General features: G+C 41.2%; 1 protein-coding gene across 2 annotated transcripts in view; it reads left to right on the top strand.

Annotated features, from left to right (window-relative positions):
- The window catches only part of LOC108680486 (leucine-rich repeat-containing G-protein coupled receptor 4), a 71,942-nt gene that overhangs the window by 29,220 nt on the left and 28,078 nt on the right, over nucleotides 1-14,644 (top strand). The gene's annotated exons all lie outside the window — the stretch shown is intronic.

Genomic DNA, 14,644 nt, shown 5'->3' with positions numbered 1-14,644 from the left:
GAGCGACGAGGGTTTCTCCTCAACTTCTCCCTCGTGTTTTTGACCAATTGTTTTGTTCGGACACTTCGTTTCCTTCCTTGACCAGGTCGATTGCATGTTTCACCAGTTTCATTGAATTTTTTTACCACCTTCCACACAGTTTCACGACGAATTTGGAGCTTTTTGCAATGACTGAATTACTCTCGTCCTTTTCATGAAGGGTTACAATTGCATTTCTATCTACTGCCATAAGTAATAGTAAATTTGGACACCTTATACTTCTGCAATATGAAATAGATTAATTAATAGATGATATTAAGCTTCATTATAAGAGAAAAGTCTCCTAGAAACTAATTTATTTTATATAGCAAACATCCGTTGCCATAAATATGGCGGACCTCGTACAGGCTATACAGGCCTCATAAAATACAGATTATACAGGCCTCGTAATATGCAGACTGTACAGGCCTCAGAATATACAGTCTATACAGGCCTCATAATATACAGACTATACTGGCCTAATAATATACAGTCCTCGTAATATACAGACTATACAAGGCTAATAATATACAGGCCTCAAAAAAGCTGTAACGAGAAATTAATTTTTTCGACACCGTCGCCTCGATGAGGTAACTCATGAATGATTCATGGTAGCGTTACCACTCATGAATGATGCCGACATGTTAGCGTTACAAACTATTTTTTTACTACTTACGTTACGTTAATAACTAGTTTTTTTAATAGAAGAATCATACTGCGATGTTTCTCTGAAAATACCACTTGTGTTGTGATTATCTTAAAAGAAAAAAGTAAAAAATATTCATTCAAAGAGAAATAAAATTGGTGATATCGATCTGATCTGTGGAAAGCCTTATAAAAAAGTGACTTCACACATCACCGCTAGGACGGTGGAAGTAATCGCTGTTGATGCGCTGCGTGAAACTCAAGGTGCGTGGAGCGATCATTTATGGCTGCTTGAATAAGTGTCAGAGCGATAATTTATGGCTATGGCATCTCACATTAATGCAAGTCGCAGGCTGAGGTTTCCTCCGAGGCTGTGACGTTTTTCATGGACCGTAGATTCGTCTGATGAATGTGCGTTGATTTTAAGCGCTGAATCAAAGTCCTGCCGTCCACAAGGCAGTCCATGCATGACCGCGCCACCCATTCTTGTGGACTGCGGCAGCGCACGAGTCGGTATGTCATCTCTTATCGCAGACGTGTGGCCATCACTCGGTCTTCTGCTAATATTTTTCGGTATTAAAATGCTCCAATTAAGCCATTCTAACATTCAAATTTTCATGTTTTGACATGCAAGTGAGTTCAGCTCAAGTGGCCACTCCTGCATAGTTCAGCTCAAGTGGCCACTCCTGCAGTTCAGCTGAAGTGGCCACTCCTGCATAGTTCAGCTCAAGCGGCCACTCCTGCAGTTCAGCTGAAGTGGCCACTCCTGCAGTTCAGCTCAAGTGGCCACTCCTGCAGTTCAGCTCAAGTGGCCACTCCTGCAGTTCAGCTGAAGTGGCCACTCCTGCATAGTTCAGCTCAAGTGACTCAAGTGGCCACTCCTGCAGTTCAGCTCAAGCGGCCACTCCTGCAGGTCAGCTCAAGCGGCCACTCCTGCAGGTCAGCTCAAGCGGCCGCTCCTGCAGAGTTCAGCGTTACGGTGACGAAGGTTCAGCAGTATTGACTGTGTTGGTGTCGCCTGCAGCTCGAGGTTTTGCCTGCGCGACAACAAATCGCCTGCTATTCCCTTGTTGTTCGACTGGACCGAAGTGACCGAGACGCCGGCGACGTGTGACATGTTGGGCCGTGGAGACCGCAGCGGGCGGGCGGTCCCGATGGGTCCCCACCTGTTTTTTTAGAGAGGGAGCAACCTCCAAGTTGTCCAAGTCGTTAGAAAGTTGCCTCAGAGTTGTCTGTAAACGGAATTATGTTATTTGTTAACAGTTATATTTTTTTAAATGTTATTATATACCGGTATATGTTATTGAGCGTACACTGCATCAGTTTATAGCAGCTTAAAAGTCTACGTTCACTTCCATTCTTCCTATTTTCCGCATTCTGATAATCCTCAATCGCATGTCCTCCACTTGCTTTACTCTTATCTTTCTTTAATTGTTATCTTGTCACGTATCGTTTCTCCCCTCCCTCTCCTCATCTCTCTATCCCCATCCCACCCACCCCCTTGAGGGTACAACAACCCCCAGTTTCGGGGTCGCGACCTCACCTCTGGGCGTTTGCCAACGCTCCCTCCGCTTCCCCAAGTCTCGAAATCGGGATTTTATAGGGCGACTATTTTCCTGCCCACTTTAATTACATACAATCTTGAGTTTTTCTCCAGAATGATTTTAAACTAAAAAATAAAATTAATGAGCGAAATTCATTTCGTTCCTCAATTTGCGTTCTCTTAGAAAAGTTCGGTCACTTGGCCGAACGAAATGACTTCGCAACTTTAATTCGCTGGTAACGAATATTGCGTTCTTTGAGGAAAATCTTTACTTGCAACACGAACCAAAATCGTTCGCCAGACTTGCATCGTCCGCAGTAACTGCCACGTCACCACAGCTATTTCTGGTGAAAATTAGCTCCCTTCAAAAATGTTTAAAGTTTTTGAAAATGAATATCTGAATTAGATTATTCTGATTTAAGAATTACTTAACATGGAATTTCATGCGCGCAAGATTCTTAGACTAAATTCTGTCTGTTATTAATCGCCGGGATAAATAAATCCCATTTCAATAATGGTTCGAGTTTTCATCAGTTGGGCACGTGTAAATCTTCTAACAGTTTTAATAAATAATTAATATAATTTATAGCTTAAGCGTTCTTCTCTATTCGTTATGGCTCACCTTGACTTGGTAGACGACTGCACTCCGCTTCTTCTCTGTTCATTGTTCAATCATTCCATTACGATTTAGTAGCAATAATCTCAAGTTATTGTGTGTGTCTATAGCAACACGCTAATTTTGATTGTTGCACTACGTACTAAAAATATCTAACTGTCAATATCTAAAATACTCTCCTCATATTTTCAGCCATACGTGTTCAAATGAGGCTTCACTTAATTCTTTCTTCATTATTTTTTTAGAACTGACTTTGTTTATTATTTTCTTAGAACTGAACTGTTCAGAGCATTAATATGATGTAATTGAATTAATAGTCCAATTCTAAATTCTGTGATACATATTTTGACAAATTACGCAAGGTCATAGACATTACCCTGGCCATCGGGGCACTGGCTGATGATGCGCGATGATGAATTGATGTGTTGCTGATGATGCGCGATGATGAGATGATGTGTTGCTGATGATGCGCGATGATGAGGTGATGTGTTGCTGATGATGCGCGATGATGAGATGATGTGTTGCTGATGATGTGCGATGATGAGATGATGTGTTGCTGATGATGTGCGATGATGAACTGATGTGTTGCTGATGATGCGCGATGATGAGCTGATGTGTTGCTGATGATGCGCGATGATGAGCTGATGTGTTGCTGATGATGCGCGATGATGAGCTGATGTGTTGCTGATGATGTGCGATGATTATTTTATTTGACCCTGCGGTATTGGCAATATTCACCTAAAATTATGCTGCTGATACTGGTAATGATGAGATTATCTAAAGCTACTGAACCTCGGAATGATAACATGATACGACGTTACTGATACTCCGATGTTGGCAGAGCTGCTGATTACGACCATTCCTCGGCCTTGCCAATCGTCAGGATCGCTTCCCAATATCACGGAGCACAAATCCTCCAAAGGATCCCGACAAAACCTGTCGTAAGGAGTCGCCGGCGAATAAATGCAGGATCGTCCTGTGGCATCCTATGGGCGCGCTGCCGTTGATCCCGACGGCTCGACCTCGTCTGGCCAAATCGAATTGTGGCGCTATTGGAAATCTGATCAAAAGCTCGTCTTCGCATTAATGACAGCTTCATGAGGCGTAGTCCTGGAATGCGCTTCTCGGCTTTGGGTTTTCATTCATCTCTGCTCGACATGCCTCAACTTTTTTCTCTAAAAATTGCGCTGGTAATAAAGTCGTGACTTTGTCAAGGCAATTTTTGCGGGTGACTGCAGGTGAACATGGAAGTGATATTTTTTATGATGTCGCAGCTAAAATGACAAGTGCTTGTATCCTTCTGTTAATTACAGGCCAGGGTAAGTAATGAACAAGTATCTATTTGTGCCAGACACTCGATTATAGAATAATAATTATTAAATGTATCAATTGCATAAATTTTAAAGAAAACTTCGTTAGTTCTTGTTTCACGTTCTCAATACGATATTAAAATTTTGTAGATCACTGAGACCTGCAAAAAGTACCTTGTGAATATAAATCGAAGTTCTATTATCTAGTTTATTCATACATGTATAAGTCTATATATAACCACCATGGAATGCATCGATATAAATTTTGAGGGAGTCGAACAATTCTTCAGATGACTTTAATTGGGAGAAAGGCAGGTCTAATATCTACCAACGTTATCTGAAGAAATGTTTCAAGCCTGAAAATTTAAATTAATGCATTCTCTGGTCTCGCATAAACAAGCAAATTCTGCCAAATTCTACAAATTCCTGGAATCTATAATCAATATGGTGAATTATATTTATTAAAGGCTTAGGCAGTGCAATAAATGACTCAAGAACGGCATTTGTTATCGGTGTTGCATTCATCTCCTCTGCCCTTTATGCAAGCGAGAGAAATTGCTTCGAGAAACCTTTCCTCCCTAACGGATGGCAGCGCTAAATATCGGCCCGCGTAAAATGCGACATCGAGGACTGCCTGCTGCGGATTGAAACATTTTCTTGAACGCAAGGCTCACTAAAATATCTGGGAGGCTGTTTAATAATATCAGAAGCATCTGAGGAAGACATGAGCTCCGTAATTTAAGCTATAACGCGGATACGCACAAACAGCGCCCGTGTTTTGTATGCGCGTCTCACAATGTTCGTAAATCTCTTCGCCGTTTTTCCATGTCTGCGGAAAAGCTTGCCTTGAGCTCCTGTCAAGATGTGCTCACCGCAAGCAGAGCTAAAAAATTAATTTCTCGAAAGTAAAAACGTTTATGTGGTGTTTTTTTCGATAAATTTTCTGGTGAAAAATCTTCATAGCTAACAGCGGATTTCTTTTTTGTAAGATAAAGTGCGCCGGAGACAAAAGCATCTTGACTACTGCAACGTAGCTTCAGCTCAAAGACGATTTTAGTGAGACATCATAATTTGACTGCTTATCGTTGGCTATTTAATGTGGTTTTTCACCACATTTAATGTGGTTTGATTCCATCATTATTCAAAAGATGGACGAGATTTTCTGTCTTGCTTGTACCCACTCAAAAAACTTTACCCGGTTCACTGTTGCTCATACAATAGCTCTTGGTTGGTCGTTGCTGATGCATCTAAAGATTTCTAAGTTGGATGACTCGTCAGTTCCGTGCATCTGGCCGAGGGTGCGTGAAAGCGCCCGAGTGCAGCTGCCATCATCAAAAGAACCCGCGCGTCTAATGACTTCGGGGGCTGTTTTTGGGAGGTCTTAGTGTCTATCAGACCGACAGCCGCTGCTTTCCTGTGAGTATGTCATCAGCAACTGCCTTGTTGCTCGTGCAAATGTTGTTCTTGTACCAGATGTGTGGATCCTCTTAGCTTCTGACGCTTTGTTCTTTGCCTGATGAGTGATGTAACACTCATCATTCTTGTGATCCTTTGGCCGGAAAATGATTGCCGGCCCAAACGATTTTATTATTGAAGCGCCGTACGAAGATTGATGTCACTCTCACTCTACGAAATAATGCTCTTGGTTTAAACTAAATACATTGAATAGTTCATATTAATTAATATGCCTCCAAGCTCTTTTCTGAGCTAAAGTTTGCAGAATATTTCATTTGAATGTCATTCTATACGCAATTTTTCGCTCATTTGCTGCGCCCATATGGCTCTTCCTCCGTGGGCTGGTAGAGCACACGTCATTTTGTAATCATTTCCATTGTCGAGCGCCTCATTGGACGGCGATTTTGTACCTACATATTGCACCGTCATTCCCCGCGCCCCGCGGTGGGAGGAAGTGAAAGCCATTTGTGCGTGGCACCTAATCCTGACCTGCACGAACTGCAGGACTGCGTGTGACTGCAGAGGCCAGCTAGTCCCAGATGTTTAGTACCTTCAAGCAATTTCAATCAAATATTCAAGTATCGACTTTCAAATTTTTTTAGAGTATTTCTTGATCACTCTTGCGTGTGTAACATCAAGATACGTGACTACAATGACCAGTTAGAATATATTGCACGTTTCCATCCTTTCTTCGATTATGTTCCAGTATCACCTTCATTGAACCATTGGAATTGGCGGAATTTTGTGACCTCAAGATTTTTGCAGCAGGCCGGGCTCGACCTAATCATGAAAGCCGACACCGCAACGCTATATATACGATCCTATATATACATGACGGTCTCTAGGAATAGTAAGACAGCTTTCATCATATCTTCCAAGACCCAAGACATTTGCATTTTTTTGGTGTGCGACCAAATTTTACTGAATTAGCAGGCTATTAAATATCGTTGATTAATGAATATATTTTTTTCACTCCTAGTAATAGTGCTTCTGTTCTTGTTTCTTTCAAAATTTGCAGTCGATCTTGCACGTTCATTTTTGAGTGCTGATTGGCGTCTTGAGACGCAGGCTACGGCATCGCGTCTCGCAGCTACTTCTCTTATAACGGCGTCCCGGTATCAGCCTCTTGGGGGTACTGGTCTCTTCTGAAGTTTGGCAAGATATTAGATCGGGTATAAACAGGAATTTTTTCAGTAATTTCGGCAAATATGAAGCCTTTTGTTGCGTCAAATATTATTCAAATTAGATTCAAAATTAAAAATATCAATAAATTTACCGATAGGATTTTTGTAAATTCTTCGAAGTGTGCAAAAAAATTGATTCCTGTTCCATCTCAATCACAAGGAAATATAAAACAGCATGAAAAGCCCAACACAAAAAACTCACGAATGCTCGAGTCGCTCGACGCCTTATGAAATCCTTTAGCGATTTTCTGATTGGCAATCCTGCATTGTAAGCTCACCAGGATTTGCAGTGAAGCTAGAAAAATCAGTCGAAAATTCATTCATTGAATAATAAATATTCCAATGTTGAAATAATTATTTGAAACTGCTGGAATATTAAAGGTTGAAATGATAACCGCGGTAAAGTTGGAATGATTTTTTATAATGTGCGTCTTTCTTATAAGTGAATTGACGAAAACATCTTGAAATGTAAAATTTCATGTATATATGCTCGGCGGTGAAAATTTTCACTTAGTATAGAGTCACGAATCTCTCTGTGCTGAACATGTTCATTATTTGTGACTACAATTTAACGTGGTGCTTTACAGCTCTGCTGCTGCTCACTGAATCATTTGTCTGTTTGGATGTGCGTGCTTCCTTTCGTCATTTGCGTCCGTTGTTTGTTGATAAAAGATTGCTCGGTATACGCGAGACTGCCTTCGTGTCAATTGATGCTGCCTGCGAGTCTAAGTCTGGCGCAGCTTCGTAATGTTACCGCACCACCTCGCGTGCTAGACTTTTATTGCTTATCTCAGCTGCTGGCACTTCAGATCACAGGAACAATTAACGCGCGCCATGTTCGTGCGAGTTAGAAACATAATGTTACTTCATTATGTTACTTCATAATGTCACTTTATAATGTTTCTTCATAATGTCACTTCATAATGTTGCCCCCCAATGTTACTTAATAATGTCACTTCATAATCTCACTGCATAATGTCACTTCATAATGTCACTTCATAATGTCACTTCATAATGTCACTTCATAATGTTACTTCATAATGTTACTTCAAAATGTCACTTCATAATGTCACTTCATAATGTCACTTCATAATGTCACTTCATAATGTCACTTCATAATGTTACTTCATAATGTCACTTCATAATGTTACTTGATAATGTAACTTCATAATGTTGCTTCATAATGTTACTTCATAATGTCACTTCATAATGTTGCTTCATAATGTTACTTGATATTGTAACTTCATAATGTTGCTTCATAATGTCATTTCATAATGTCGCTTCATAATGTAACTTGATAATGTAACTTCATAATGTTGCTTCATAATGTCACTTCATAATGTCACTTCATACTGTCACCTCATAATGTCACTTCATAATGTCACTTCATAATGTCACTTCATAATGTCACTTCATAATGTCACCTCTTAATGTCACTTCATAATGTCACCTCATAATGTCACCTCTTAATGTCACCTCATAATGTCACCTCATAATGTCACCTCATAATGTCACCTCATAATGTCACTTCATAATGTTACTTCATAATGTCACTTCATAATGTCACTTCATAATGTCACTTCATAAAGTCACTTCATAATGTCACCTCATAATGTCACTTCATAATGTTACTTCATAATATCACTTCATAGTGTCACTTCATAATGTTCTTCATAATGTTCTTCATGATGTTACTTTGTCGGTGCCCATTCGATAAATAAATAATATAAAATATATAGCAGTCAGTGTCCCCATACATTTACGTATTGTTGTGTTGTAATAATTATCATCGTCATTATAAGAAGGATGAATAAAACTAAATCCATGAGCAAAAAATAATAGTTGAAACAACATATCAATGAATACAAAAACAATAAAAAAAACAAAACAGAAAACGTGTGCTTTCTTTAGGTCGACTACAATAATGATCTAATCAAGACCTTATTTCGGAGCCTTTCTGCACATACAAAACGAAAACACAAAATTAGAACTAATGAAACAAATAAATTAATAAACGCAGAAATATAGCACGAATAATATGATGACATAAGATACATGACCGAATATAACTACAAATATTCGCTAAAACGTCAATCAAAACTTCACTTAAACACCAGGGCACTGTCAATACTGAAAATAAACACGACTATATATAATAGAACCACGTACCTCTGTGGTGGAATCGCACTAACGAATGACAAGATATAACAGATTCCTACGCGAGTGTAAGGATTTTACACAGTCGAGTTTTGAATTTTAAAAGTTTATTTAATTAATGAAAACAGAACAAGGAACTTTGGGAGGAAGCAGCAACGGCGCATCCACATATAGTTAAGATTTCATTTATTTTGAATTCATTAAAAGGCTGCAAACTGCTCTTCTGGTAACAGCGCAGAAGTTAGGAAGGTTTTGGTTCCAAAGCAGGCTTAGTTCCGAGCGGGGCAAAATACGAGGTCTTCAGGCCAAGTCTCCTTAGCGAAGTGAAGTAATCATGACGCCAGATGACGTACACGTGACGTAAAAGAAATATCGTCGCAATGGGAAAAGGCGCATCCACTGCAGGACCCGAAACTTGAATGTTGATACTAGAAAGAAATACAAATTTTATCAGACTTGTCTAAGGATCGATAATAATGTCATTTCATAATGTTACTTCATAATGTTACTTCATAATGTTACTTCATAATGTTGCTTCATAATCTTTGTTCAAAATGTTACTTCATAATGTTCTTCAAAACCACCCGCGCGGCAGAAGTTTTCCTGCCTTTACTGAGTGAGTGCAAACGTCGCAGATGGCGCCTGTGACGAGCTCGCCACCACACCGTCGCTCGCTTTGTGTTCCTTCATTCAGTAATGAAGTTATTAGGCCGAGATTTCCATGACGGCGGCCACAATAACGTGGCTCGCCTCCTGGCAAACGACGTCGTAATCTTCGTCTCGTGTTTCTTCCATACAAGTTGACGCCGCCAAAACGAGATAAGCAAACGTTTTTTAATCGTGTTTCATAGTTGCGGACCAAACACCGTCATGATCGCGTGTGCAGAGAAGACATGTCTATTCCAGTCCTTGCCCTCCCTTTTGTTTCTGACGCACATTAAGATTCAGATTGTTAAAATAAAGTTTGTTATGACTGAGGTGTGACCTCAGTGCCCTCACATGTTAGTTAATATAAAGTCAAATTGTTTGTTTGCAGCCATATGAGCTCAATGTCCTCACATGACACTTTATTTAAAGCTGCAGTATGACAATGTATTTAAAGCTTAAGTGTTTCTGAGAAGCCACACCACCTAGTGCCCTCACATGAGAGTTCATATAAATCCCAAGTGTTAGTATGAGGCCACACCGCCTCAAATGTCCTGACCACGACAGCCTCGTCGCTTGCGCTGCTTGTACAGCCAACGCGTCAGACTGACTGTGTCCTCACAGCCAACGCGGCAGGCTGACTGTGTCTTCACAGCCAACGCGTCAGGCTGACTGTGTCCTCACAAGCCTGGCCGCTGAGAGGCGCAGGTCTCGTTTGTTTACTCACGCCTCATCTGTGAGGGCTCGGCGAATCACCGGAGCCCCAATGTTATTTGTTGGGTCTCCCCTGCAATGATTCGTCCTTATTTACTTAGAGCGACCGAGCTCTATTGGCTTCACTTGAAAAATAGAATCTTAATATCAGCTTTCCAAGTTTGTGATTACTGCTCTTGATGTATCATGAATTTTGGACTCATCATTATCTTTGAAATTACGAGGTATGAATCATTCGGGATATTTTTCTGGCTGACTTCATTACCCATTATTGCAATTACCCCGTATGAGCCCGGTTGTGATAGTCACCCCATAATATGAAGCCTGTTATGAGGATTACCCCATAATATGGCCCCCGTTGTGATAATTACCCCATAATATGGCCCCCGTTGTGATAATTACCCCATAATATGGCCCCCGTTGTGATAATTACCCCATAATATGGCCCCCGTTGTGATAATTACCCCATAATATGGCCCCGTTGTGATAATTACCCCATAATATGGCAGTAAGAGGTACACGCAGGGTCTAGTTGCGGCAGTAAGAGGTACACGCAGGGTCTAGTTGCGGCAGTAAGAGGTACACGCAGGGTCTAGTTGCAGTAGTAAGAGTCGGTTGAAGCTGTGAGATCCTCGTAATCGTGGTCTGTTCTCAATTCCACCCCTAAATAAACTTTAATCCTCTGCAATAATCCCCACCAATTACGTCAGAGAGCAATAAGTTATATTTCATCTGGTTTAATAAATGGGTCTGCGTTTTTTTACAATCTGTAGCAATCGAATTCTCAGCCTAAAATTTGGTTTTGAGTTCCAGCCAATTAGATGATTTTCAGGTAAAATCAGCAACCATTAATTCTCTGTATTCACACTCAGCTAATGTGGGTGTGAATCACTTTACTAATTTTGCTTTAATTTTGTCTTTGTCACCCTGTTACTAGATGGCGATATTTATCTAAAATTCTAAATCAAAATTTGTAAAAAGTTGGAGTTTTGCTTATCCCGTGCCCAGGTTTTAATATTTAAATAATCGCTTCAAAATATCTTCTTCTCGTTATTCGTATCCGTTAAAAAGTAAGCAAATTTACAAAGCTTTTTTTTACATTCATAAGACTTTCATCAAATATTGCTTGTAGATTTGTTTACGATGACAATTTTGTTACGACCATGAAATCTCTTCGCTAACAATCTCGTTTAATTTTAGATTGGATCTTAAATTAAAAAGGCTTTTGAGATTCCTATTCGTCATCCAGTGGCCCGACGTTCTTCTGCTAACAAAGGCAGGGCACTTCGATTTATTTCTTCTGAACTGCCATAAATACCAGCTCCCTAAATCACCTCGAACGCGTCCATGTTCTGCTGCAAGAAATGTTCCCTGCAGCAAATTTGATTCTTATTCATCCCGTAACGATCGAACAAATCAAGCGTCATGCCCATGATGCTAGTCCAGTACAAGTGATCATTCTCAACGGGGTAGAATAGTGGAGACTTATAATTTATTTAGTTAATCCAATACGAGTAGATTTCTATTTAGCTACTTTGAAAATGATCAATTTTAGAACGCTGCTTCGAGAGTCAATTTATCATAACTCAACGGGAACTCGAAACTCTGAAGGAAATAAAATCAAGCTTAGTCGTCCTCTTGTACAGCCCTGCATGGGCGCATTTTCGAAGGCTAATCGAAGGTCGCCTCTTCGAAACCCCGTTTTTCCATGTCGCATAACCGTTTCAACATTCGCGCCTATTCATGCAATTTTTAGGAGTGTTGCCACCGCTGAAAAGAAAGAATGAACTTTACAGGAATTGAAACGCTGCTGCATTTTTCCGTGGCTGTAGTGCGGACCTGACGCTAGCAGGCTCTCCGCATTTGCTCTTAGGTGTTTTGATGCTCATTTGATGGTCGTGGAGAACCCGTCCATTAACAAACATGTTGCCGGCGTCCCGGGATGATCGATGCGCTTCTTACAAGCGGGACTTTTTTATCGCTGTTTTAGATGCGATGTTGATGCTTCGAGATACTGATAGATTGCTGGGCCTATTTTTTAGTTTTTTTTTGTGGTTTTCGGACCTTTTTAGATTAAGCGCTGATGTAGCATTGACATCGATCCGAATGTCAGATGCTTCTCATGGTAGTCTATTGGTAATTCTTCCTGCTTGCCTCTCACAGCAGAGTATTGGTAATTCTTCCTGCTGGCCTCTTATAGCAGAGTATTGGTAATTCTTCCTGCAGGTCTCTTATAGCCTGTCTCTTATACACATCTAGATGTGTATAAGAGACAGNAGTATTGGCAATTCTTCCTGCTGGCCTCTCATAGCAGAGTATTGGTAATTCTTCCTGCTGGCTTCTCATAGCAGAGTATTGGTAATTCTTCCTGCTGGCTTCTCATAGCAGAGTATTGGTAATTCTTCCTGCTGGCTACGCATGGTCAAGTATCAGTAGTTCACAAGACACATGCCATCATCGTCACAGCTCGCATGTCGCGACGAATGGACGGTGGCCGCTTTTTCTGGCCTCTTGCCAACAGCGCCCCAGGCTCCCTGTTACCCTCAACGGAAGCCAGCGTCCCAGGCTCCCTGTTACCTTCAACAGAAGCCTGCGCGTCCGGCTCCTTGTTACCCTCACCAGAAGCCAGCGCCTCAGGCTCCTAGCTGTTACCTTCAACAGAAGATAGCGCTTCGGGCTCCTTGTAAGTTGTAACCCACAACGAAAGCCTGCGAGGCTCCCTGTTACCCTCAACAGAAGCCTCAGGCTCCCTGTTATCCAACAGAAGGCTGGACTGCCTCACGAACGTTCAAGTGATGGCCGCATGCTCAGAGGGGACGAGCTAAGCATAACACCTGTTGGCGCTCGCCGGACGAACCTCCTCTCAAAATTTGAGTTTTGATTCTGAATTATAACTTATCTTTAATTTAAACCCCGTTTATCTTATGCAGAATCTTCAATTCTACAGTCGATTGTAGTACACACGAGTACATCTTGCTGTAAGTAGACATATTTTTTGAGAATTTAATTCCCCAAATTTCACATGAGTTTTAATTTTTGGGTATGATTTGCAAATGACATCAGAAAATAGTTGAGGCAAATTCTGTGAAGTAAATTAATATGCACACCCATAATCACCCATGCTACTCTACCCGTCCTCCAGTCCACGGTGCTGAGCTGTTATATAGGCCATCCTTCTGCAATAATGAAAATTTACAGAACACCGGAATGATATTTAACAAAGAACTCTTTGGGTGAACATTAAATGAAAATCATTACAATGAACGATGTCGTATTGCGACAAAGAAAATAGTGTGATGGCTGCATTGGGCGTTTAGTGACTGAACAAGCGTCACTGGCTGGTCTGCTCGAGAACAAATTAGCTTCTTCTGGCCTCTCATGTATGTTCCAAGGCCTCTTCTGGCCTCTCATTTGTGTTCTAACGCCTCTTCTGGCCTCTCATGTGTGTGATCCAGTGCCTCTTCTGGCTTCTCATGTGTCTTCCAGTGCCTCTTTTGGCCTTTTGTGTGTGATCCAGTGCCTCTTCTGGCCTCTCATGGGTCTTCCAGTGCCTCTTCTGGCCTTTCGTGTGATCCTGCGCCTCTGGTCTCTTATGTCTATTGCCATGAGGGGCCCTACTTTGCTCTTTCGGATGCTAGGCTATTGCCATGAGGTAGCGCCGTAGTAAGCAAACAATTCTCCTCTGCACGTAAGAGATCCGCACATTGTGCGCGTATGCAAATTTCTCAAGCAGCAGCCATCCTGAGACACAATTACTCGTTGCCGGTATAGCAGTTTGGTTCGCTAACGTCTGCCGTTGCATTGGAAGTGTATTCTTGTGTTTCCAAGCGATTGATAGCATTGACATTCCTTTTAAGAGGAACTAAGAGCCTTGAGAGCGCTCTTGCGTAGCTCCGTGTAGCCAAGATGGTCTATTCCAGATCTGTTGAGCAGAAACTTGGCGCTCCGCGTAGCGCTCTCAATGGTCCTATGAAATGTACCAGCTTAACACAGGCGCTGTGCAAAGCGATATTCCCCTATAGAGAACTTCACCCTACTTCTTAATTCAAAGAATTCTTAATGTCGTTCTTGGCAAACTGGAACTGCCAATATCTTGACATGAAATGGTAAATTGGCTCTCTACTATGTTGATTGAGCTCCTCTGCAGCCTCGTTTTGCGTTTATCAGGAACCTGAGAAGGACATAACAGTTTCATTTTATTCGATTAGAGTAGCGTTCGCATGCCATCATACAGTTTTGCTTATTTAATTGTGTGCAAAATTATTGACGGAGTTCCTCCGCTTAGATTTTGTTACCATGATCGGACTAACTAGCGCGACATGTGCTCGTAAAGTGCAGGTTTATCAAACGAATACAA

Source organism: Hyalella azteca, unplaced genomic scaffold (assembly GCF_000764305.2).
Source record: "Hyalella azteca isolate HAZT.00-mixed unplaced genomic scaffold, Hazt_2.0.2 contig16847, whole genome shotgun sequence".
In the NCBI taxonomy this organism is placed as follows: domain Eukaryota; kingdom Metazoa; phylum Arthropoda; class Malacostraca; order Amphipoda; family Hyalellidae; genus Hyalella; species Hyalella azteca.
This window is presented reverse-complemented; position numbering and strand designations above follow the sequence as displayed.